This window comes from Coenobita brevimanus, chromosome 85 (genome assembly GCF_032717465.1).
Source record: "Coenobita brevimanus isolate Jiangsu-jjx chromosome 85, ASM3271746v2, whole genome shotgun sequence".
NCBI classification, from domain to species: Eukaryota; Metazoa; Arthropoda; class Malacostraca; order Decapoda; family Coenobitidae; genus Coenobita; species Coenobita brevimanus.
The window spans coordinates 2,632,501-2,654,844 of record NC_137038.1 but is presented as its reverse complement, the minus strand read 5'-3'; the positions used below and the strand labels follow the sequence as shown (position 1 = coordinate 2,654,844).

Below are 22,344 nucleotides of genomic sequence, written 5' to 3'. Positions count from 1 at the left end.
GTGAAGACGAGGAGGTAGGGGTAGGGAGGGAGGATGATGAGGGGGGAGAAAGGAGGACGTAGGAGGAGGGAGTGAGGAGGACGTAGGGGGAGGGAGAGAGGTGGACGTAGGGAGAGGGAGAGAGGTGGACGTAGGGGGAAGGAGAGAGGTGGACGTAGAGGGAGGGAGAGAGGTGGACGTTGAGGGAGGGAGAGAGGAGGAGGTAGGGGGGGAGAGAGTAGGAGGAAGGTGAGGAGAGGGAGAAAGGAGGAAGAAGCAAAAAGGATGAAGGTGGGGGGAGGAGAAAGAGGAGGAGGGGGGAGGGAGAAAGGAGGAACATGAGGGGAGGGAGGGAGGAAGGTGGGGGGGGAGGGAGGAAGAGAGGAGGAGGAAGGTGGGGGGAGGGAGGGAGAAAGGAGGAAGGGGGAGGAAGGGAGAGGGAGAAAGGAGGAAGGGGGAGGAAGGGAGGGAGAAAGGAGGAAGGGGGAGGAAGGAAGAAAGGAGGAAGGGGGAGGGAGGGAGGTAAAAATGAGGAAGGGAGGAAAATTGGAACGTGAAGGAGGCAATGTGAGTTGGGAAACTGGGGAGGTAGTATGGAGGAAGGATGAGGAGGTAGAGGAAATAAAGGAGGTGGGGTGCAGGTTAAGTGAAGGTAAGGAGAATGGGGGGGGGGGACAAGCAATAATTCACCTAAGAACAAACTCTGTGGACACTGTCCAAGAAGTACTACTTCCATCATTATATTTAAAAAAAAATCCAGTAACTTTACACATACACGGTTTTTTTTTTTTTTTTTGTACATCATGATTATTCTATATAACATACAAATCCATTCAAAAATATTTGCTTTTGTAAAAACAAAACAAAAAATGCTCTGCAACAATACTGTTTGTGAAACCAAATCACCAGCTGATAATCCTTTTTGGAAAGACGTGCAAGAATGCAAAACATCTGGTGATAGTATTGGTTCAGGTACAAATCCAATCAGAAATATCATTTTGCTTTGATAAAACGTGCACTGCAACAATACTGTCTGTGAAACCATTAAATCACCAGATAATAAAAAACGTGCACTGCAACAATACTGTTTGCAAAACCATCAAATCACCAGCTGATGATATGTTTAGAGAGTGTACAGGAATGCAAAACATCTGCTGGAAGTATTGCTCTGTCTCTGTAATTTAGAAACTCAGACCTAATGTTCTGAGGGTTGTGGGCCTGTATTAATATGTAATACTGGGTTTTGAAAGACACCGTTTACTGTGTCATTATTTATCATAATGACCTACACTGATGCAAATGTATATCAAAATGCTGACACTAACAAATCTTATTAAATATGAAACACCTAGACAGATTAAGTAATTAAGTTCAGCTGTCATGAGAGATGTGAACAATGAGTTGCTTTAGTCCAGTGTGGTGGCCATAGCCACTCAAACCAATAAACTCACATAATTATATCCTTTCCACCACCTGTTTCCATCCATTCCCTCCATATGGCCACGCAATCTAAGCACGCTCTCTTCAACTACATTAACACACTTCCTTGGTGCACTCAAACCAATCACAGTATTTTCTCATCATAGGCATTCAATGCACTCTGCACACATTCCGCCTAGGGGTAAGAAGATAGGCAGGGTGGGGGCAGGGCAGGTAATCAGGAGAGGAATGGGTATGAGTCAGGATGGCATGATGGGATAAGAGGTAACAGGGAGGAGGTAAGAGATGGAATGGGTGTAGCAAGTAGGCAGGGCAGAGGTGTAGCAGCCAAGCATGAGGCAGGATGGCAGTGGGAGGGGTGGGGAGGGTAAGCAGGATGGCAAGAGGGGTGAGGCAGGATGGAAGGAAGGGGGTGAGGCACGATGACAAGGAGGGGGCAAGGCAGGATGGTTGGAAAGGGGTGAGACAGGGTGGCAGGAAGGGGGTGAGGTGGGATGGCAAGGGAGGGGGGAGAGTTTAGGTAGGATGGATGGAAGGGGGCGAGGCAAGAAGGTAGGAAGGGGATGAAGCAGCATGGCAGGGAGGCGGTGAGGAAGGATGTGAATGAGGTAGGTGGTCAGGATGGGGATGAGGTAGGGGGTAAAGAGGGGGTGAGGTAGGTGGTCAGGAGGTGAGGTAGGTGGTTAGGAGGGGGGTGAGGCTGGTAGGAAGGGAGGCACTGTAGTAGGTAACACTGCATAGTTAAGTTAACAGCTGACTTCCTCAACAAAACCCTTGCCTTCTCTGCAGGGACTCTAATACGGTACTAATGAAAATGATGGGTAGTCAAGACGGGAGTACACTGTTGTGATCCTCTAATTAACCACTGACAGCATCTCAAAGCATTACGGGATATTTAGGAATCTCAACAATACCACTTCACTTCAACTGCTCGAAGCCACAGCTGGATGCCAACAATAGCATACTCATTACCAGCTCGTACCTAAGACTTCTCAATTACTCTCCTTAAACTGCACACCAAGAAAAAAATATGCCGAGAGCAGACAAGTCCACACTACCTTTAAATAGAAATTTACAAAGTAATGCAAATCGTGTTCAAATTACATAAGTTCCTCAATTTAACAAACCTCGATAAACCAGATATCACATTTAACGGACACTATGAAGCCACTGAACTTCAATCAGCTATACTGAACAATGTCTGTTATATGATGGGCAACAGTTCACAATACACGCACTTCCTTCCTTTTTTACTCCAACAAGGATGTGAAACAAGCTGCAACATGGTAAAATTTTGGGCCAAGTTAATATAGATTTGGTATAGTTTTCATTTTAAGTACTAGAATATGCTACTGAACTCATTTATTTTCAAACAAATGCTTGAAATCCCACCTCAAGGGGAAACTTCGGATAAAATTGACTTACAGCTTTCTCGAATCAGGCTTTCCCCCAATTAGTTATTGGGAGGGTCTATATTTAACAGCAAGTGAAATGGGTGTTATCTTCATAAAATTACCTTCTGATGCTGAACAGGAAATACCGCCATGGGGTAACATGTATCAGCATTTTTAAATCTCTGACTGAACTGATCTACTGTATAAATATTCAAAGGCTGCTTTCAATGTAGTAATATCAACACGGTATCATTCAAATAACAATACAACATTGTAAATTACTGTTTGACAAATATTAAATGTTTATGGTGGAAGCCTCCAGACTTATGGTAGGATCAGGAAGCAATGGATTGTTAGACAGCAACATGGCGTCACTTCCATTTTGTTTGACATTGTAAAAAAATTCAGTTATTCTGGTAACATATTTCAAACCACCTCCAAGTAGCATTTGACTTCAGACGGTATCGTATGAAATGGTTTGAAACTGTGTGGTTTTGTATGAAACTGTATGGCCATGGTGTGAATGAAGAAAATACGGCATCAGTCACACGTACCTTTTTCACCACCCTGTTCATATACATTCTCTCTATATAACCATACCATCCAAGCAGACACAGCCTTCAACCTTACTGTCCACAGACTTCTTTACTTCATACCTTTCACGAATCACATAAATTATTATCCTATCCATTCTACAAACTCCACATACACATTCCTCTCCAATCCCACGTCCACATCTCTCATTTTTTTTTGTTTCCATGCCAAACTAAACAATAATAATAAATTATAATAATAAATTATAATATAATAATAATAATAATATAATAATTATAATTATAATAATAAAAATAAATAACAGATTCACCATCATCTAGACTTTGTTCTCAGCTAATGATGGGTTGAGCCAAGATTCAGAAACAGGCACAAAAGTGTGAACAATGAACACCACAACAGTGAAACACGCCAAGTAATAATAATAATAAGAGTAATAATAATAATGAGGGGAAGAGGTAGATGACTTGAATGGGCAGCTAGAGAAGATTTATAAAAGGGGTATTTAAACCTCAGAACACTAAGTAGTTTACAAATTTTCCTTATTTTTTCACTGTTGTACAATCAACCAAAAAAGTATCGCACACATGAGGATGGTCGGTTGTGGAAATGAATGAGCTTTGCAGATGCACATTAATCTATTAACCCCTTCGCGCATGATGAAAAAACGAGTCAAAATGGTGTTAGTCTGAAGAGGAACCGATGACACACTTCTCAGTGTTGGTCTGAAGAGAAGCTGATTAGGCAATTCTGGAAAAATATTCACCAAAAATTATGTTTTAGCATGAAATGCATCAATATTTGGTTCGTCATAGGGGAGGGTGTCTATTTCCAGGCCAACACTCTCAAATGGCCAGCATTCTCTCAGTTTTCGGATCCGTGGGGAGGGGGGATTTTTTTTTTTACAATTATTCAAAAATTACTAGTCGTATCAGAATTCCAACAACCACGTGAGAGCTCATGAAATTCTACATCTAGACATACGCTTAGCTCCTGCAATATGTGGACAAAATTTTGTGCTAGAGTGTAGGGCAATTACTTTGACTGTTGAACAACAGTATTCGCAACTCATTTCGATGCTTTCACAGTACTTTTACTCATCAATTTTGTGTGTTTTTATTAGCTTATTGTATAGCATAAACATCAGGGATGATGACAGTATACCATTATAACCAATTTCTGGGGCAAATAAAATACATGGAAATGTTTTCCTTTGTGTGAGAGACTGCCCTTGTGGGATTTTCTCTGGTCAGGTCACACACACTTACAGAAAACTTAACGGTGCACGAGGGAGTTAACATACTCCAACAAAACATATACCATCCAATATGTGAAAATTTATGTGATTCAGCTGTAATAATTACCAAGGGCAATATTTACATTTATAATGACAGGGTGCCCAATATATCACAATGCTTCATCTATGTTTCAGAATGATACGTGCGGTAAGATGGCCAATACTTTTTTAGTGAACTGTACTTAAAAATGTATGGTATCAATGGGAGACAGAAGAGTGCTGATGTCCTTCACTTCATAGATTAGGTGTTTACTGCATAATTTCCTTCTGACTTTCGCATCTTCTTCATCTTCTCTTCTGTTGACCGCAGCCTGCAACTCCAAGCCCGCCATCTATACCTGAAGTTTAGCCTGTTGGGAAGGGTAAGATCTTTCTTCTCTTCTGTTGACTTCAGCCTGCAACTACAAGCCCACCATCTACATCTGAAGTTTAGCCTGTTGGGGTGTGTAGGATCTTTCTTCTCTGTTGACCTACAGTAAGCCTGCAACTCCATGCCCTCCATATAAGTTTAGCCTGTTGGGAAGGGAAGGATCTTTCTTCTTCTCCTCTGTAGACTCCAGCCTGCAACTCCAAGCCCGCCATCTGAAGTTTAGACCGTTGGGAGGGGTCGGATCTCTCTTCTCCTCTGTTGACTTCAGCCTGCAACTACAAGTCCGCCATCTACCTCGCCTGCTGAGGAGGGTAGGAAGTGGTGAAAACTAGCACACTTGCCTGAACTTATACTAATATCCCTCCATATCATCCTTGGCCTCCCCTTCCTTTTCCATCTCACTCGCGTACACTCTCCTCATTAGTCTCTCGCTCTCTATCCTCTCCACGTGGCCAAACCACCTCAAAGTATTTCTCCTAATGCATTCTATCACATCCACATCCACATCACAAAGCTATTTCACTTCTTCATTTGTCAGTCTGTCCCTCCACGGAACTCAACATGCCCCTTTCAAATACAGTAATACCTCGATATATGATACTCCTAGATGCGATACCCCGCCTTACTGATGCAGGTAGAAATACCACCATACCCCACCTAACGATGGCCAAACTCTGGTTTAACGACGGGTTTTGATTTTTTTAACAATTTTGATGATAGACTAAAATTATGTGTTTAGGATTATTTATAAACTGTTTTTAGACTTTGAATAATGTGCTTTAGTCATAAGTGAGGTGAACATTATCACTGTGGGGTACAGTTTACTAAGCTTGATTTTTTCGAAACATATTGGACAATTTTCAGATTTTATTTGTTGGTTTTAGTGAGTTATTTACAGGTGTAAGGTTTAGGTTAGCTTCCCTGACAGCTGTTAAGCAATTTTGATTATCTTTAAACTTGTTTTTGGGCTCATTTGGATGGGCTTTGGGCTTGGTTTGGGGGGAAACCCAAGGCCGATAAATGCTCCACATTACATGTTATAAGTATCCTGATATACGATACCCCACCTAATGATGGGGTTTTACCTAACCAATTACATCATTAAACTGGGGTATGCCTGTAACTCACTTCCACAGCTCTCACTCTTGACTTGTGCTCTTCCAGCAAGGTCCAAGTTTCACTTCCATAAGTTAGAGCTGGTATCACAATGCTGTCATGCTGCGATTTTTTTACTTCCATGCTCACTTCCCTCTTTCTTATCACTGCTTTCAAAGAACCAGCAACATTTTTTCCCTGTTGCACCCCCTCAAGCACTTCACCCTCTAAAGTGTGATAAGGAAGTATGAAAGTTTAGAGTCTAAACTTTCATACTTCATCACACTACCCAAATAGTTAAACGTACCCACATTTCCCATTGCCTCCTCATCCAGCCTCACTGTATCGCAGGCAAACACTGCCTCGCTGCACAGGCCAGCCCTGCAGTTGATGGGTCAGCCTGGCCAGACTAGGGCTGCTCAACAACAATATCCTGTAGATGAATGTTTCCTGCCTACGAGTGATTGTGAGGCTCATGGCCACTCCACTCTTTGTTGTATCTCCCAGCCTTCATGGATGGTGGCCACCCATCTGCTACTAATGATATAAACTACCTCTGAACACTCACTGCAAGTGCTGTCACACTGAACTTTCTCCCAATTATAGAATTAGGTAGGGTCCAGAAAACTATGTTATTTTATCTCAAAACAGTGTGCAATAACAAATTATATACTGAAGTATGTGTACAATAAATTGATAATGAGAAAGTATTAATGGTTCATCCAATGACAAACTGCTATCTATTAGGCCAGTGATTCTCAAACTATGGGTTACGAACCAAAGGTGGGTCGTGAGAGGAATATTGATGGGTTGCAGGGACATAGAATAGGCCTAATGCTTTCACTGTATTTTATTTACTTAATTAAACTGTATTTATCCTTATTAAACTATTAGCATATTCATTACAACTACGATAGGCTACATACCGGTTACTCTCTCTTTGTTTGATTTTTGTACCCTGTGGGGTGCGAAGTCTTGAAATATTCCAAATAGGGTCACACGCTAAAAAGTTTGAGAACCACTGTATTAGGCAAACCTTCATTAACAACTCTCCAAATTACTGTATAGTAATTCCTTGCTTAACACTACAGACATGTTCCTAAAGCCTATCTTACTTGTAAATTAAAACTGCATAGAGAGAGGGTTATTTTCTAGCAAGAAATGTTTTTAAATATTAAATCAGAATAAGGCTGCTTTGTGTTAAAATGTATCTGATATGACTGGGTATATGTTTGTGTACTGACTTTCATAAGAAATTTAATCTAAAATGAAATTAGGATGTACTGCCCTAACCACGATACCACAGAAATTTTTTCTGTTGTCAGTAAAAAGTCATTTTACTCCCTCAACAGGTAAACGTGTTTAGTATGGGCATGTATAATAGTCGATTTTTCAATGTTTGTTACCGAAATGCATTTGCTGTTCATCATGGGAATTTGTCCAATTAAAAAAATATATATAAAAAAATAAATTTACTTTGAGAATCCCGGCATGAGAAGTATATTTTTAAAAATCTGGGTATGCCACACTATGTACTCAGGTCTACAGTAGATTGTATCTGCATTAGTAAAATCAGGGCAGGTGTTTCAATATTCAGTTTTAGGGGTGACAGGAGCAGTCGATACGTGAGAAGGAATAGTAGCTGAAAAAAGCTCCAAATGCCACCACATGACCAATTTCAAGTCATTAGAAACCCCTCTGTGCCAGAGCAATGCATGGCATTCAATTTTTTTTTAGTATGACTTCGAGTGCTGCAAGACATCCAATGTGCAGGAGGTGCAAGCTGACATTCTTGGGTTAAAGAAATAAGTAATATATAGTACAATGATAGATACTAATGTTCAATGTTTCAACTCTCACTCTGCACAGCAGGCTAGACTTTCATAGTGAACAGTGCTGAGTTACATGAAACGTACTCCCACGTTAAGTTTTAAAGTGAGAAAACATTTAGTTTGCAGTCCACTGGGTTCACATCCATACGGGCCTGAAGCCATAACAAGCATGAAACATCTAATAAACAAGGAATTACAAAATTGTACTCGATGTAGTGCTGCTCTCGGGTGTCTGCCCTTTCCTCTCCATCCTTCTTTCCTTCCATTCTCTTCTGTCTTTCTTTCCTTCATCTTTCGTTGTCCTTCTGCCTATGGGTGACTTTACACTCCCTCTTCTGTCTTTCTTTCCTTCATCTTTCGTTGTCCTTCTGCCTATGGGTGACTTTACACTCCCTCTTCTGTCTTTCTTTCCTTCATTCTTTCCACTTCCTTCGGCCTGTGGGTAACTCTACACTGAGTGACAAGCCAAATGGTTTCCTGTGCACCTGGAAACCATTTACTAAGCTGGGTGGTAACCATATAACCAAATTTTGGCGCCTGGTGGTTTAGTGAGTAATTATTGCGCTCCAATCGGATTGAGCCGGTGAAGGTTTATATCCAAGGGGTGGTTGGGGTTTATTGCTTACGTAGTGCCACTCAGGGATGAGTGAGGCTGGTCACTCTCATCTTAAATGTCGGGACCAACTGCCTAGCCCTGGGCTCCTACGCTCCTCATGGGGCAATGTACAATTGGATGATGATGATGATGATGTAACTACCTTCACTAATATGAAAACTATTCCACTTTAACAGCCAAAAATTCCCATCTCTCCATCTACATGGTCAAAACAATAGGTTAATATGACGCTAGTCCTAAGAATCAGGAAAAGGATGTAGAGCTGTAGGATTGTCTATTTATGGCACTGATCTATGTGAAATAAGCTGCAAAATGGTGAAAAATTGGGCTTAGTTTCCGTGAAGTGTGTATTATGCTTTAAAAATACAGTATCGGGCAATTCCATCAAGCTAACCCTATGTGCCAAAATCTGTTTTTGAAAGACTTACATACAGTAAGGGCAACATATCATACTGTAGTTAGGTACCGGTAGGTATTAGCTTTATTATAGGCACCATCTACTCTATGTGGTGCTGCCAACAATGAAAAATGGATGCCTGGTGATCTAGTGGGGTTAAAGCACTAAAAACAGAAGTGGCCCATAATTGTTTATATAAGAGGGATGGTTGGGTTTACAGCTGCCACAAAACTGTTCAAGGGAAAAGACTGAGCACTCATGAACTGGTGACAAGTGAAGACCATTCCAAATATCTATACCAGGAATACCTTTATACAACACAGGACTAGATTATAACTTCTTAAACCCCTTCATGGGAGTTGGTGCATCATGGTATTTTGTACCAAAGATAATAACTGAACTATGAGAAAACCTGCAATCCAGTCTCAAGTCTGGGTTATTTTGTTCAGGATAACACCAGAACACTTATAATAAAAAATGATATCTAACGCCCTATATGTCACTTCACTTCACCGTCTGGAACCATCAGTGATGTCTTCAGCACCTGTAACATTGATACAGGTCTTCAGAACTGGATATATCTTTTTGTATTGCCTTTATATATTGGTTCTCAAGGTAAAACATAGATGGTTACCTAGTGCTGAGGATTTACATCAACACTACAGAAGTTGAGGATATCACTGATAGTGCCAAACTTGGTGAAATGGAGTATAGTAAACCATTCTCTGGGACAATATTTCATTCAATTTAGGAGATTTGTTGTTTTCAATCTTATTTTCTGTGTAGCTATATGACAATACTACAGCTCCATATCCTTTACACAGCACTTCAAGACAACCACCATATTCTAGTGGTAACCTCTTGTTACAGCTCCACACTGAAGATGGAGAGATGTCAATTTTACTTAAAAAACAGATTATAATTCTGACCTTTACTTGACCTGGTGCAGTCTTTGGTCCAATCTCTGAGGTGCCCATTGTGTTGAGAGCAAGGACTGTTCACCCATCTTGTCAACAAATTTCTTCTATCAGCATTCTGCACCCTCGCTCTGTCAAATCCTGACAAATGTGTCATGCGGTAGCAGCATCACCTGGAACAATGTAAGTTTTGATCATGGGATATGTAGTAGCTTTATATGCACTATCCACACACTGTACAGTTACCTTCAGATGGCAACACAAATGGACAGCTTGGGGTCCAATGGGTTATATGGTACCATTCCAAATGGATGTGGTCCATACCAAAATTGTGTTTATTAACAAAAAGATATGTAATACCTTCCACTGCCACAGCTGGAAGTGAATTGTCTGAACACTATTGCCCATGGCTGTACCAGGCTGACTGACCCTGACTGGATTAAATATCCTAAAATGACCATGTCTCTGCAGTGCCCATGGCAGGGAGGCTGGAGGAAAAGTTACATAAACCAAAAGACATGAAAAATACACAACGGTATAACTGAAAAAAGATTTTTAAAACTCTTCTAAATAAGAATGTCACTCAGTTTGTTCTTCCTGTTACGCACAGTTTTACTGCAAGGCATGGGGGCATAAGAGCCACACGCACTTATGCAGCTTAAGAGACCGGCCTTGGATTGAAAGGACTAATGAAGGCTTGTCAAACACCTTTTATTCAAGGGCCTTTAGGTGTAAAACCAACCAGTAGTGTTAAGTGCAAACTGCAAGACAGCATGGCATAAAAGAGCTTAAGAGTGCACACAAAGAACGGGAATACACACCTGCGGGTTTGATGGGTGAATGCAAGGCTCGGAACCACTGCTACATACTCAAGAACAAGATCGAATCTCCCTATCGACCGCTCATGGCCAACTCCCTCTTCCTCCTCCTTCATTTGTGACTACAGACAGGTCACCAATTTTGGGGAAAGCCAGCTGAGGTAGCGATTGTCCTGGAGGTACCCAGATCAGCCCCACAGATAGAAGCAGGGGTGAGATGGTCCGCATCCACACCTGCCTTGGAGGCTCAGGCTGTGCTGTCATGAGAAAATACAATTAGGTGCAATATGAGCTACAGATGTGGGAAAAAAAGAAGGAGAGAGAGAGAGAGAGAGAGAGAATCTCCACACCCACTTGAATGTCTTTGGGCTGTAATGTAATGTATAAATAAAGTAGGCCTATGAGATACAATTATGACACAGCTGGAGATGTACAGAATCTCAAATGCACACTAGGTTGGGCAGCTCTGCACACCTACCTTAAAATACTCATCAAGGCTGTGCTGTAAAATATACAGTATTATTTATTATTTAAAAAAAAAAAAAAAAAAAAAAAAAAAAAAAAAAAGCATTACAGTATCTCATTTCAGTTCATAATCCAGTTTTAGGAGTGTTCTACTGTTAGATCCTCTGCAACATCATCCATAACACTTAACAAAAATTAATAAAAGATAGTATCTTTTAAATTGAGCCAGTTGGCAGCCATCACCAACTAAGGTGCTGCCTGGCAGTGTTGCCATGGCTTCTCTAACAGGTGTCCTCCCATTCCTGCTCTGGTTTTCTTGTGAGGCTAAAGAAAGGTTGAAATTTATTTTAGGTAAGGATTCAACTGCTACAGGTTTAGGTTTGGTTTAGTGGGGTTTGGGTTAGTTAATGTCCAAAATGGGTTGGAATTTTCATTTCATGGGAGGTGTAGGAAATCTCAAACTGGTAGTCTGAGGGGGGGGGGGGAAATACACCAACAGGCTGTTTATGGACTGAAACTAGAAAATTACCCAGAAGGCAGTAACGATTTATTAAATCTAGAGACTGATAGAAAAGCACCCAATCCAAAACACTTCTGATTTTATAGCAAACCACTTAATTTATATCAAAATCACAAAAGCTGTAAAAGAAAAATACTGTAAACAATTTGCAGTTTGTCAGAGTCTTCAGTTTTTCAGTGACATTTTGCACAAGCTCAACCAAATCAGAATCATTGTAATATGACTTAAGAACAGCCACTGCTGTAGAGAGGTAATGCTGACAGTGACATTTGAAGTTTAAGGCAATACTGGGAAAACTCTGCTGCCTACTGAAAACCCTCCAACCACCTCCACAGACGGTAAATATTTAGCAGTCCAGGATTATCCCCTCGGAAATTTGGGTTGGCCAAGCATATTTTAGGGGAGGTGAGTGTCAGCCTGGCCATCCCTCTGGCTGTCACTAGCCATTAATCCCTCCTTGGGGTAACACTGACACTCTCAAGGGGCATGTGCAACAAACTAGTTAATAATAAATGGAAAAACAAAATACAATGCTTCCTTTGCAGCTGTGGTTTCTAAATATTATCCCAGACTGTTTCCGCAAAGGAAAACCTAGTGTACTGTGGTAAACCAGACAAAAATGGACAACAGTATACATCTCCAAATAACTGAATTAACTGCAAGCTGAAGTTCAACGGTACTTTACCATGCTCTTTTCTGGATAAAACTGGTTCATACTAATCAAACTCACTGCAGTCTTGTTCCAGAAATATAACGACTTTGGGATTGCTGGAATTTTAAAATACTGACCAAACCTAAACATGAAAAAGACCATGCAGGTAACAAACCAAGGAAAATAGAGGCCTAAAACACTAAACGCTCCTTCAGTTCATTCTTATAATTACTGTAAACACTTTTATTAGGTCACTGATAACGAGAGGGTACCAATGCCATATATAACCTATCCATGGCAAAGATAAATCTAAAGTGAATAAAACTCTGAAAATATCGAACTACTAGTGAAGGAGTAAACACTGCTATCTCAGCTCATACAGTTCATCCCTGAGTGAATAAAATAGAAAAAATTAGAAAGCATAAATAACACGGAGGAAAGCATGAATAAAATGAAGGAAAGCAGGAATATGAAAGAAAGCAGGAATAATATGGAAGAATACATGAATACTATCGGAAACAGCATGACTAGGGGACAGCATGATATGTGGGACAGCATGGGCGATTGCAGACAAGGGTGGACAGAGCAAGGGAGCAGGAGCAGTTGATGGGGTCACAAGGTGTGGACGTGCAGGTAAAGAGCTGAGGAAAAGGGCCAAGCTTTGCTATGTGGAGTGTGTGATTTGTGGCATCTGGTTTCATGTGAAAACATAAATGACGAAGTATATAAGTTTCTCGTGGAAAATGATAAAAGCACAATACCAGTAATGCAAGAAGTGTAATGGAGTTGCAGCCAAATTGCTTTCAAATATTATTAAGTTATCTAAAAGGCGAGACAAGTTGAGGAGAGAATGAATAATCTTGAAAATGGCTTTCAAAGGAAACATGAGTTGAAAAAAAAAATGTTGACAGGAGAGATGCAGGAGGAAAAAGTGAGGAAGTGGAAGACCTTAAGAAGGTTTCTACGGAAAACTATGATGAAATAATGAAGAAACATTTAGCAAAGTTGAAAATGATGGTCTGTGATGAAGTTAAGGTAGATCTAGGAAGCTCCTATAAGGATGTACGACAAGAGGAAGCCAAGAAAGTTTGCGCATCTAGCATGATGGAAAAGGTGAATGAGGCAAAGTCAGTGACTATACCTACATCCAAAGTATAGGAACGACTAGACAGGAAAAACAATATAGCCAAGCACAGAGTACCAGAACAGGTCAGTAATTTGGATTAAGAACCACAAGAGTAAAATACGATAAGATGATCTTAAGGGTATTGTACCCCGAGACTGATGTGAAAATCTATGATGATGATATCTTTGACAGAAGGATTGACAACCATGATCCAAACTGGGCAACTGAGACTGGGAAGTGCAGGCCAATCCTGGTGTCTCTTCAAAGAGGACTGCCAGAGCATATCAAGGGGAATGTGTACAGAATGAAGAAATCAATTAACTTAATGGTCAGCCAGATAGGACTGTCCCATGATAAAAACCAAGGTGAATGGTTAATAGGTAAGGAGCTCAGAGATGAGGTAAGAGAGATGACTGACATGGAAAAAAAAAAACAGATGTTTTTTACACAGTGAGAGGATACCCCTGGGACAGACACATCACCATAATAAGGAAGTGGAACAAAGGATACAGGAAGGGGCCACAGGGCCAGGACAAGAGGGATTAAGACATTATGGACAACAACAACAAAGACCATAGAAAATTGATCTAGATGGGTTTCATGTGTTATTTAGTATTGGGGATGTTCTGTCTGGGACAAAATTAATGAAATTCAGAGTTAGCAAAATACTCATACCCACATGTAATAATGATACGAAAAGCTAAACCAAAAAAACTGATATGAATGAACATTAGTCAAATATAATACTGATGGTCATGATATACTTTAGAACAATTTGTTATGCAGTGCAGGAAGAGGATTACTAATTTATGTAAGGAAAGTACAACATTGTAACTCTAAAGGAGAAATTCTGCAAATATTTTGCACTGAAGTTCAGGGACACACAGATAATATAGTGACAGCCTCAGCATACAGTACAGGGAACCAAGCAACAGTAATGAGAATAATCAGTTAATAAAACATAATACATGAGATAAATGATCTTAGTGCTAAGAACAGTATAAAGTAATATGTGGCGATTTTAACTCACCATGCATAAAGTGGGAAAATTCAAAATTGCACAGTTAAACCAGAAGCAGATGGATGGAATTTTGCTGTCATAGAAATAACAAGAGACTGTTACCTCACACAACATGTAAAAGAGAACAAGATTTAGGGATGGATGTACAGAAAATGTACTGGACCTTATCTTTACTAATGAGGAAATTTTGCGAGAGAATTTAAAAATGGATAAAAACAACAAAAAAGGGTAGCAGTAGTAGTTCCCTACGCAGTCTGGTTGAACAGTCTCGAGTCCATAAGGAAGGCCAGGGCCAAGACCGAGTTTCCCCATACAGCTCTCAAGGAGGGTATGTTGTGTTGTTGGCACAGGTGATTGTGTGCAATGCAGTCTTCCATAATGTGCTTAACAGTATGGGGTGCAGTGCTGCATCCTGGACAGGCATCAGCGACGGAGTCATCCAGCCTCTTCTGACAACTCAGGAGGGCTGGATGACGCTCACATCTCAGCCTGGCCAAGTGGACACTGTCCTCACGAGGGAGGTAGAATACAGAAGGGTGGGAGGCCGGGCATGGAGCTGTGTGTTGTCTGAGTGACTGAACAGAGCGGCAAGTGATTTGAGCACGGTTATGCTTCTGGAAACTGGTTTGCGACAGACGAAGGGGGAGAGATGACAGTATTTGCGTATGACATCCTGAGCCGAGTGTTGTTTTAATGTTCCTTGGTTTTGTGTGGACGTGCTGCCATGTAGCTAGTGTAGTGGATGGTGTGGATTTGTGGAGGCTGCAGCAAGAATTTGTGTGCTTCTCATGTCTAGATGATCCCTGACTTCGAGGACTTTGGTTTCTTGGTGCAGACAGCCTGTAGGTGTAGTAGCTATGCAGCCTGTGATTATTTTTAGGGCCTTGTTCTGTATGGTCAGTATGGTAGGTGGGGTAATGTGTTTCAGTGAAGTTAGAAGCCCAAGCAGGGCTTGCATAGTTCATCACTGAACGTATATATTGTTTGTATGCTGTGGTGGTGGTTTCTTTTTAGTGTCCGAATGTTGTATGGGCAAGTGACCTTAGGGCACTGAATCTTGATGTTTTTTTAAAAGGGTATCATATTTGTTTAGAGCTCATGTGTAAAACAGACCCTCAGAAGAGAAAGAAGAAAAAACTTTTTGTACAAGAGCAAATTTGGGGGAATGAAGAGAAGAATTATGCATCAACTAGGAGATGTGGAATAAATTCAACAATAAGTTTATGAAGCTTTTAATATATGCATGCCGCAAAGGAGCTTAGAGGGAGAGCAGAACTATGGAAGAGGATAAATAAAAATCTACAGAAGAACAAACAACTGTGGACTAAAATAAAGAAAAAACAGAGATTATTGGGAAAGTTGAAGATGATGAAAACTGAGAACCGACTACCGCCACCTGCTCTAGATACACTTTTGTTTTATGTGCATTTACTCCCATGCATTTGTGCCCCACACCATCTCCCCATTTCCTAATCTTTCCTCCACCTCCCTTTCACTCACTGCAATCAACACCATATCGTTGGCATACAATATCTCCCACAGGAATCCATTTCTGAAGCAATATGACAGGGCTTCAAGCGCCATGATAAACAATATGGGACTCGAGACTGACCACTGATGCACACGAACATTCACAGAAAACTCATCACTCATATCTCCATTCACTCTCACCTGGGTGTGAGCACCCATATACATCGCCATAACCATTCTAACCAGCCACTCCTCTATCCCAAGCTTTCTCACTGCTCACCTCACCACCTCCCTAGGGACTTTGTCAAAGCCCCCCCCCCCCACCTAAAAAGTACAGATCCCTTTTCTTTCCTATATATTTTTCCTAAAGCTGTCGAACTATGAATATGGCATCAGTGATCCCTGTGCCTGGCACACACCCAAAGAGCATCTCATTATTCCCTCTTCTCAAATCATACCAAGAGCACTCTCCATTACCTTCATTATCTGGTCCAAAAGTTTTACGCCTCTGTAATATCCTCTTTCCTGGGCAACACCTGTCCCCTTGCACACATTTATATTAGAGAATGACTTAGGAGTTATATTCGACAATAGGCTGTGTTTTACTAAACATCTGGCAGAAATGGTCAACTGCACTAACTGACTGGTGGGACTTATATACAATATCTTTTACTTGTTTAGATGAAGCCATGGACAGATCCCTTTTTACTGCGCAAGTGAGAGCCACATTGGAATATGGGAACCAGGTGTGGTGCCCTTATAATGTGAAAGATTTAGAGGCATTGGAAAATTTTCAGTGCCACATCACAAAACTATTTTCATTGCTCAGGGACCTGACTTACGAGGAAAGGCTGGAGAAATCAGAATTTCCAACACTGGCACATAGATCAAGAGGAGATAATTTATAACTATAAACTGTTAACCCTCTCATTACCAATTGACGCACACTGCGTCCAACCTTGAGCATGTACTTGGGACACAGCCCTGGGGGCTCAAGGCCACATAGTGAGAGACCCCTCCGTCACCCAGCTATTCCTGCACACTCAATAGTTCATAAACAATTGTCACACCCTTATTTATCCACTGATATTCGTAATTATTTTTTCACCATAATCATACATGTACTTGATTATGGTGTTGTAAAAGAGATCGGCTGAACATAAAGTATGCCTTAATTTTTTCTTTTTTTTTTTTTTTTACTTCAGTTTTTTTCTCATAGAAATACTGTATAATTTTTATGGTAAATGTTACTGAGAAAAAGTTATGGGGAATTTATTTGGCTACATGATGGTGTATGACGAATTACAGTACGTCAATTTGGGCCAATTTTACAGAGCACGAAATGAATTATGAGTAGGTCCCATTATATGACCGCTCGATATACAAGAAACAGATGATACGACCTGGGTAAATTAGGGACTATTTTCATTATGCGATCTCAAAAATCCAATATGACATTCAGTCTAAGGCAAGATGGGAGGATTCTAATTCAATCACCCCAGCAAACGCAGTCACCGCCATTTTCTCTCAACCTTGGATAGAAATAGTGGGACTGCTCAGCTGCAGCATTGACAGATGTGCAATAATTATCGCAAAATGTGATATTTTGGCACACTTTGTGACATGCGATAGCATGCATGAGATAATGTGAAAACTTCCATAATTACATACTCTGAAAAACAAATTGGGGATTGCAAAATTAACAAGTCTACTCTAAGACTAGTACAACAGTACGGTTTAGTAACTTTTACGATAACCAGTATTATAATTTGGTAGGTACTTAACAGTTAAACAAATTCAATAATGTTCATTAATCACTCCACATATAAATATATTAATTCCACAGTAATTACCGATTTATGTGAAGAAATAGCTTTCTTTATGAGTGCAATAATTGTGATAAAAAAGCATAAATAACGTGCTGGGTACAATAATATGGGTTTGGGAATCTGGCACGGCTGCTCAGCTGGTGACTGCCAGCTTCCCATCTCCAACACATTACCACCTATAGATTGGTGTTATGCATGTTTTATATGTTTAATTAATGTGCAGTCATGTTATTTACATGCTATTTGCTCTTTCAGGTTGCTTTCTCTACAGTTCAGTAATATAGATATGTTTCTTGCGTTTGGTATCGTATACTGTATTTTAGCTTGAAAATTTGCCTTTGATGGGGTCCCTGAACCCAACCAATATTTTACCATTAGCTACCTGTTTTGTTATACGAGAATTCACTATACGACTATGCCAAATGAAACCTAACTCCGCGTATTTTCAGGACCTCCCTGTATATTACGCTCGAGCAAGGCTCGTAGCACATTGACTTGGGCAGTGGGGCGACGCTGGGTGCGGGGTGGGTTGAGTATGGTGGAGGAATACACAGGGACGCAAGTAGTGCTTTGTTCTTACCCAAAAATGAATGCAAAATCATTCCATAACCAGAAAACTGGGGGCCATTTTGTTAGATGCAACCGGCATCGAATGGTAATAAGCAGTTGAAATGTGGCAGACGCAACCTGCATCAATTGGAATCGACTGCATGAAATTTGGACCGCATCCATAAACACCAAAGGGTACACCAGCATATAATGAGCAATTCTGTGAGCACATCTTTCAGAAACAAGAAAACTCAACTATTAGAGGAAACTGCAAACTCCATGAAAAGAGCAAGGCTGAATATTAAAAAATATCCATTACCTGGTAAGCTATATAGTGAAAGCATGGAAGTCTACCCGATTATGTAGTCAACTCTGAAAATGTAAAGAAATTTGAGAGGAATCTAGATGCCATATGGAGACTGCAAGAGGAAATATAATTACAGAACCAATATACGGTATAAATGCCCGAACCACCAAGACCACAGTAATAGTGATTTAAATTTGGAGCTGGAGCCACAGGCTGAAGAACCCCTTCCATAAGTAATCTGTAAGAATAATATTGAAGATAACATGAATAATGTGAATGATAGCATTAATAATGGGTGACAGCATGAATGTGGAAGATGGAATGAATAATGTGGGAGACAGCATGACTAAAACTATGGATAACAGCATGAACATGCATGACTGCATGAATAATATGGATAACAGCACGCATATGGAAGATGGCATGATAACTGTGGAAGACAGCATGACTAAGTTTCCGGGTTCATTGGGTCTAACCAGCTCGGTAGCCCATACCTGTCAATTTGTGCTACCTACATATCTGAAGAGATAAGTGAGAATGCCAGTGTGTGTTACTGTCTATATGGTCAACCAGCTTAAAGACCTACCCAGTACCTCATGATTTATCACAATGTATCATTCACCTTGTAATTTTTCGAACTACGGAGAATTGGAATATCCTGCATTAATCCCCTGAGTGACATGGTGCTCTTATTAATCGTCTTCGCCTTTGGGCAAAAATGGCGTCTCCATTACATTGGTCGACTACCTGGCTGGAAGACATTTTCGCAACTGAATCTATGCTTTTTCCTCTATTTTAGCCTCTGTACAGACTACACGTTCTAATTTAACAACTACACATTAGAATAAAGACAATATATATAGAAAATACGTACCATGGCTTGCGATTCACGGCGCAGCATCCCTCACCGTCCTGCGCAGGGAAGAAGTGACGTGGCACGCTGCCTCCTTCCCGGCCGCACGGCCAGACGTATGATCAAATTGCTAAAACCATCTTATTCTTATTTTATGCTACTTCTTCTGCAGTTTCATTATAAAGTGAATAATTACTCCTCATTCAAGAGCATTACCGTGTTATTACAGATAGGCATAATGACACCAAATACCAAATTTCTTCTGGTATCTTTCCAACCAGCTGCCCGACATATAACCAATACTTGCCAAACACACCTTATTCTTATTCTGTTCTACTTGTGGTGCATTTGAATATCAGTCTAATAGTTAATGATCACTCAGTAGCGCCACAAATGTAGGCTATAACAAAAAAGAACGATCCCAAATAGTCACTGTTCCAATATTTTGCCGTATGAAACTTTTCAGTATACACATGCTAACACATTTCATTTACAATTATCTTTATTATTATTTTTATTAGCTACATAATTACAGCAGATTGCTCACTCAACAGCTTCAAAAATACAGTAATTTGTATGCCGTATGAAAATTCTATGCTCATCGACGCAAAGTACCCCAAAGGGCTCGTTTTTTCTTGAGTTTAAGAACCAAATCTTCTGCTTTATTTCTGCATATGGCGCAAATATTGTTCTCCTGTGCGGTATTTATGTAATGCATCTCGATGTTGCACACACCTACGAGGAATACGTGAAAACAGTAATGGGTTATGGGTAATATGCAAATCGCTAAACAAGAGCCTAAAAGGCCCCGTAATAACATGGAGGGAATCACATCAATATTCAGCAGTTATTCAGAGTAATGAATAAGCAACGTTTGGATGACGTCACTGCCCTCTAAGCTGGCCTATAATTGTCACCCCTCCATCTTGAACACTTAACAACAGATTAACACTAGAATATGATTCTAGTCAGGAAGAGGTGCAATGTGCAATGGAAAGGATGCAGAGCTGTAGTACTGTCTGTGCTACTGTACTATGTGAAGGAGGAATTCCCCGAGCTAGATCTACTGTATTATAGCCCTGTTAGGGTGTCGGGGGAGCGCTTCCCCCTCCCGACACAGCAGCCACCTGGGCTGGCCTATCAGATAAAGCCAGGATTCCGGGGGCTTGGATGATGTGTGAATGGAAGCGTGACCCATTGGAGTAGGCAAATTTGGGCTGTCTGGGCATTGCTACTCCTCACCCTGCCCTAGGGTGAGAAAGGAAGTCCGGATGATGATGATGATTATTATTACCGAAATGTAATAAGTGAATCTTGTATTAAGGTTATTCCTGGCAAGTTGCTTACATACAGGATCCAGTGACAAAATGACACCGATGTTACTATAGTCGGTTTGGTTTCATGTGATAGAATTGGGTCACTCCCATTACCTTGGGATTAGTCTTCTTGGTTAGTAGTCAAATCAACCCTCCAATCTGACTGCTATCCATTGCATGGGATGAAGGATGTTAGAAGTGTCAGGTAAAAACAAACCAACATCAGTGTTTACTCCTAGAATTTTTTTCCCCTATCTCCAGACAATTCAGCTTAACAATGATCTCGAATAGTGGAGAGATTAATGACGACCAGGAAAATTTGTAATCTTTCGTAGCATCTCTTCCTAGTGTCTCACTCTCCTCTTGTATGGTACTAATGGAATCTAGATCAATATGAAAACGATATAAATGGCATAGATGACAATGTTAAGGTGTAACTGGCAAAGTAATCGCTAAATGATGGGTGCTACGAAGCCTCCAGTGTCGCCTAGAATACAGCCCTATATCTAGCCCTAAAAGTTAGAAGTCCCACCTGTGCTTAGAGAGAGAGAGAGAGAGAGAGAGAGAGAGAGAGAGAGAGAGCATCTGGAGGTAGGAAGAATCAAATGTAAAAACAAGAGCAATCCGAGATTGCAAGCCTCCGCCAAGGCTGAACAGTTCCCCATTTGTCTATACCCCTGCAAAAGATTCTCCCTATTTTTTTGTTCTTTTTTATCTTGAAGGAACCATATGAATGATGTCATCACAATTTATACATACACCCTCCTCGCCAATCTCTCGCTCTCCATCCTCTCCACATGGCCAAACAACCACAATGTATTTCTCCTAATGCTTTCTATCACATCCACATTCACATCACAACGCTCCTTCGCTTACTTATTTGTCAGTCTGTCTCTCTACGTAACTCCACATGTTCCTCTGCTCTCTCTCTTGACTTTTGTCCTTCCAACAAGGTCCAAGCTTCAATTCCATATGTTAGAAATGGTACCACAGTGCTGACATGCAATGACTTTTTTACTTCCATACTCACTTCCCTGTTCCATATCACTGCTTTCAAAGAACCAGCAACCTTTCTTCCCTGTTGTACCCTTTCAAGCACTTCACCCTCAAAATTTCCATCCTTACTCATCGAACTACCCAAGAACTTGAACACACACGCATTTTCCATTTCTTCCTCATCCAGCCTCACTGTACATTCAGTGACTTCATTTCTCTCAAAGCCCATAACTTTACTCTTCCCTACATTCACCTTTAAATTCCATTTCTTAGACACACTCCCAAACTCATTCCCCAAGCCCTGCAGTTCCCCTTCATCTTCACTTAACAATACTGTATCAACTGCAAACAGCAGTACAGGAAGTTTCCAAGCACTGCCCTCTCTTATTAGGGTCGCTCCAACATCCACTACCCTACCTTGTACCTCTTTTATAACCCCATCCAAATACAGACTGAACAACCATGGGGACATGACACATCCTTGTTTCAATCCAACATTCAGACAGAAAAATTCGCCTAGTTCATTATCCACA

At 40.7% G+C, this 22,344-nt stretch overlaps 1 long non-coding RNA gene across 2 annotated transcripts; it reads right to left on the bottom strand.

Annotated features, from left to right (window-relative positions):
* Positions 1-695: 695 nt before the first annotated feature.
* LOC145410480 (uncharacterized) lies at positions 696-19,556 on the bottom strand. Of its 2 annotated transcripts, none has more exons than XR_013899271.1 (4): positions 19,521-19,556; positions 10,711-10,964; positions 9,902-10,062; positions 696-5,334 (listed from the first exon to the last, which is right to left on the bottom strand). It is a non-coding gene; the product is annotated as an uncharacterized LOC145410480 (long non-coding RNA). The 2 variants fall into 2 exon arrangements; XR_013899272.1 differs by lacking the exon at positions 696-5,334 and adding an exon at positions 6,549-6,664.
* Positions 19,557-22,344: the final 2,788 nt, after the last annotated feature.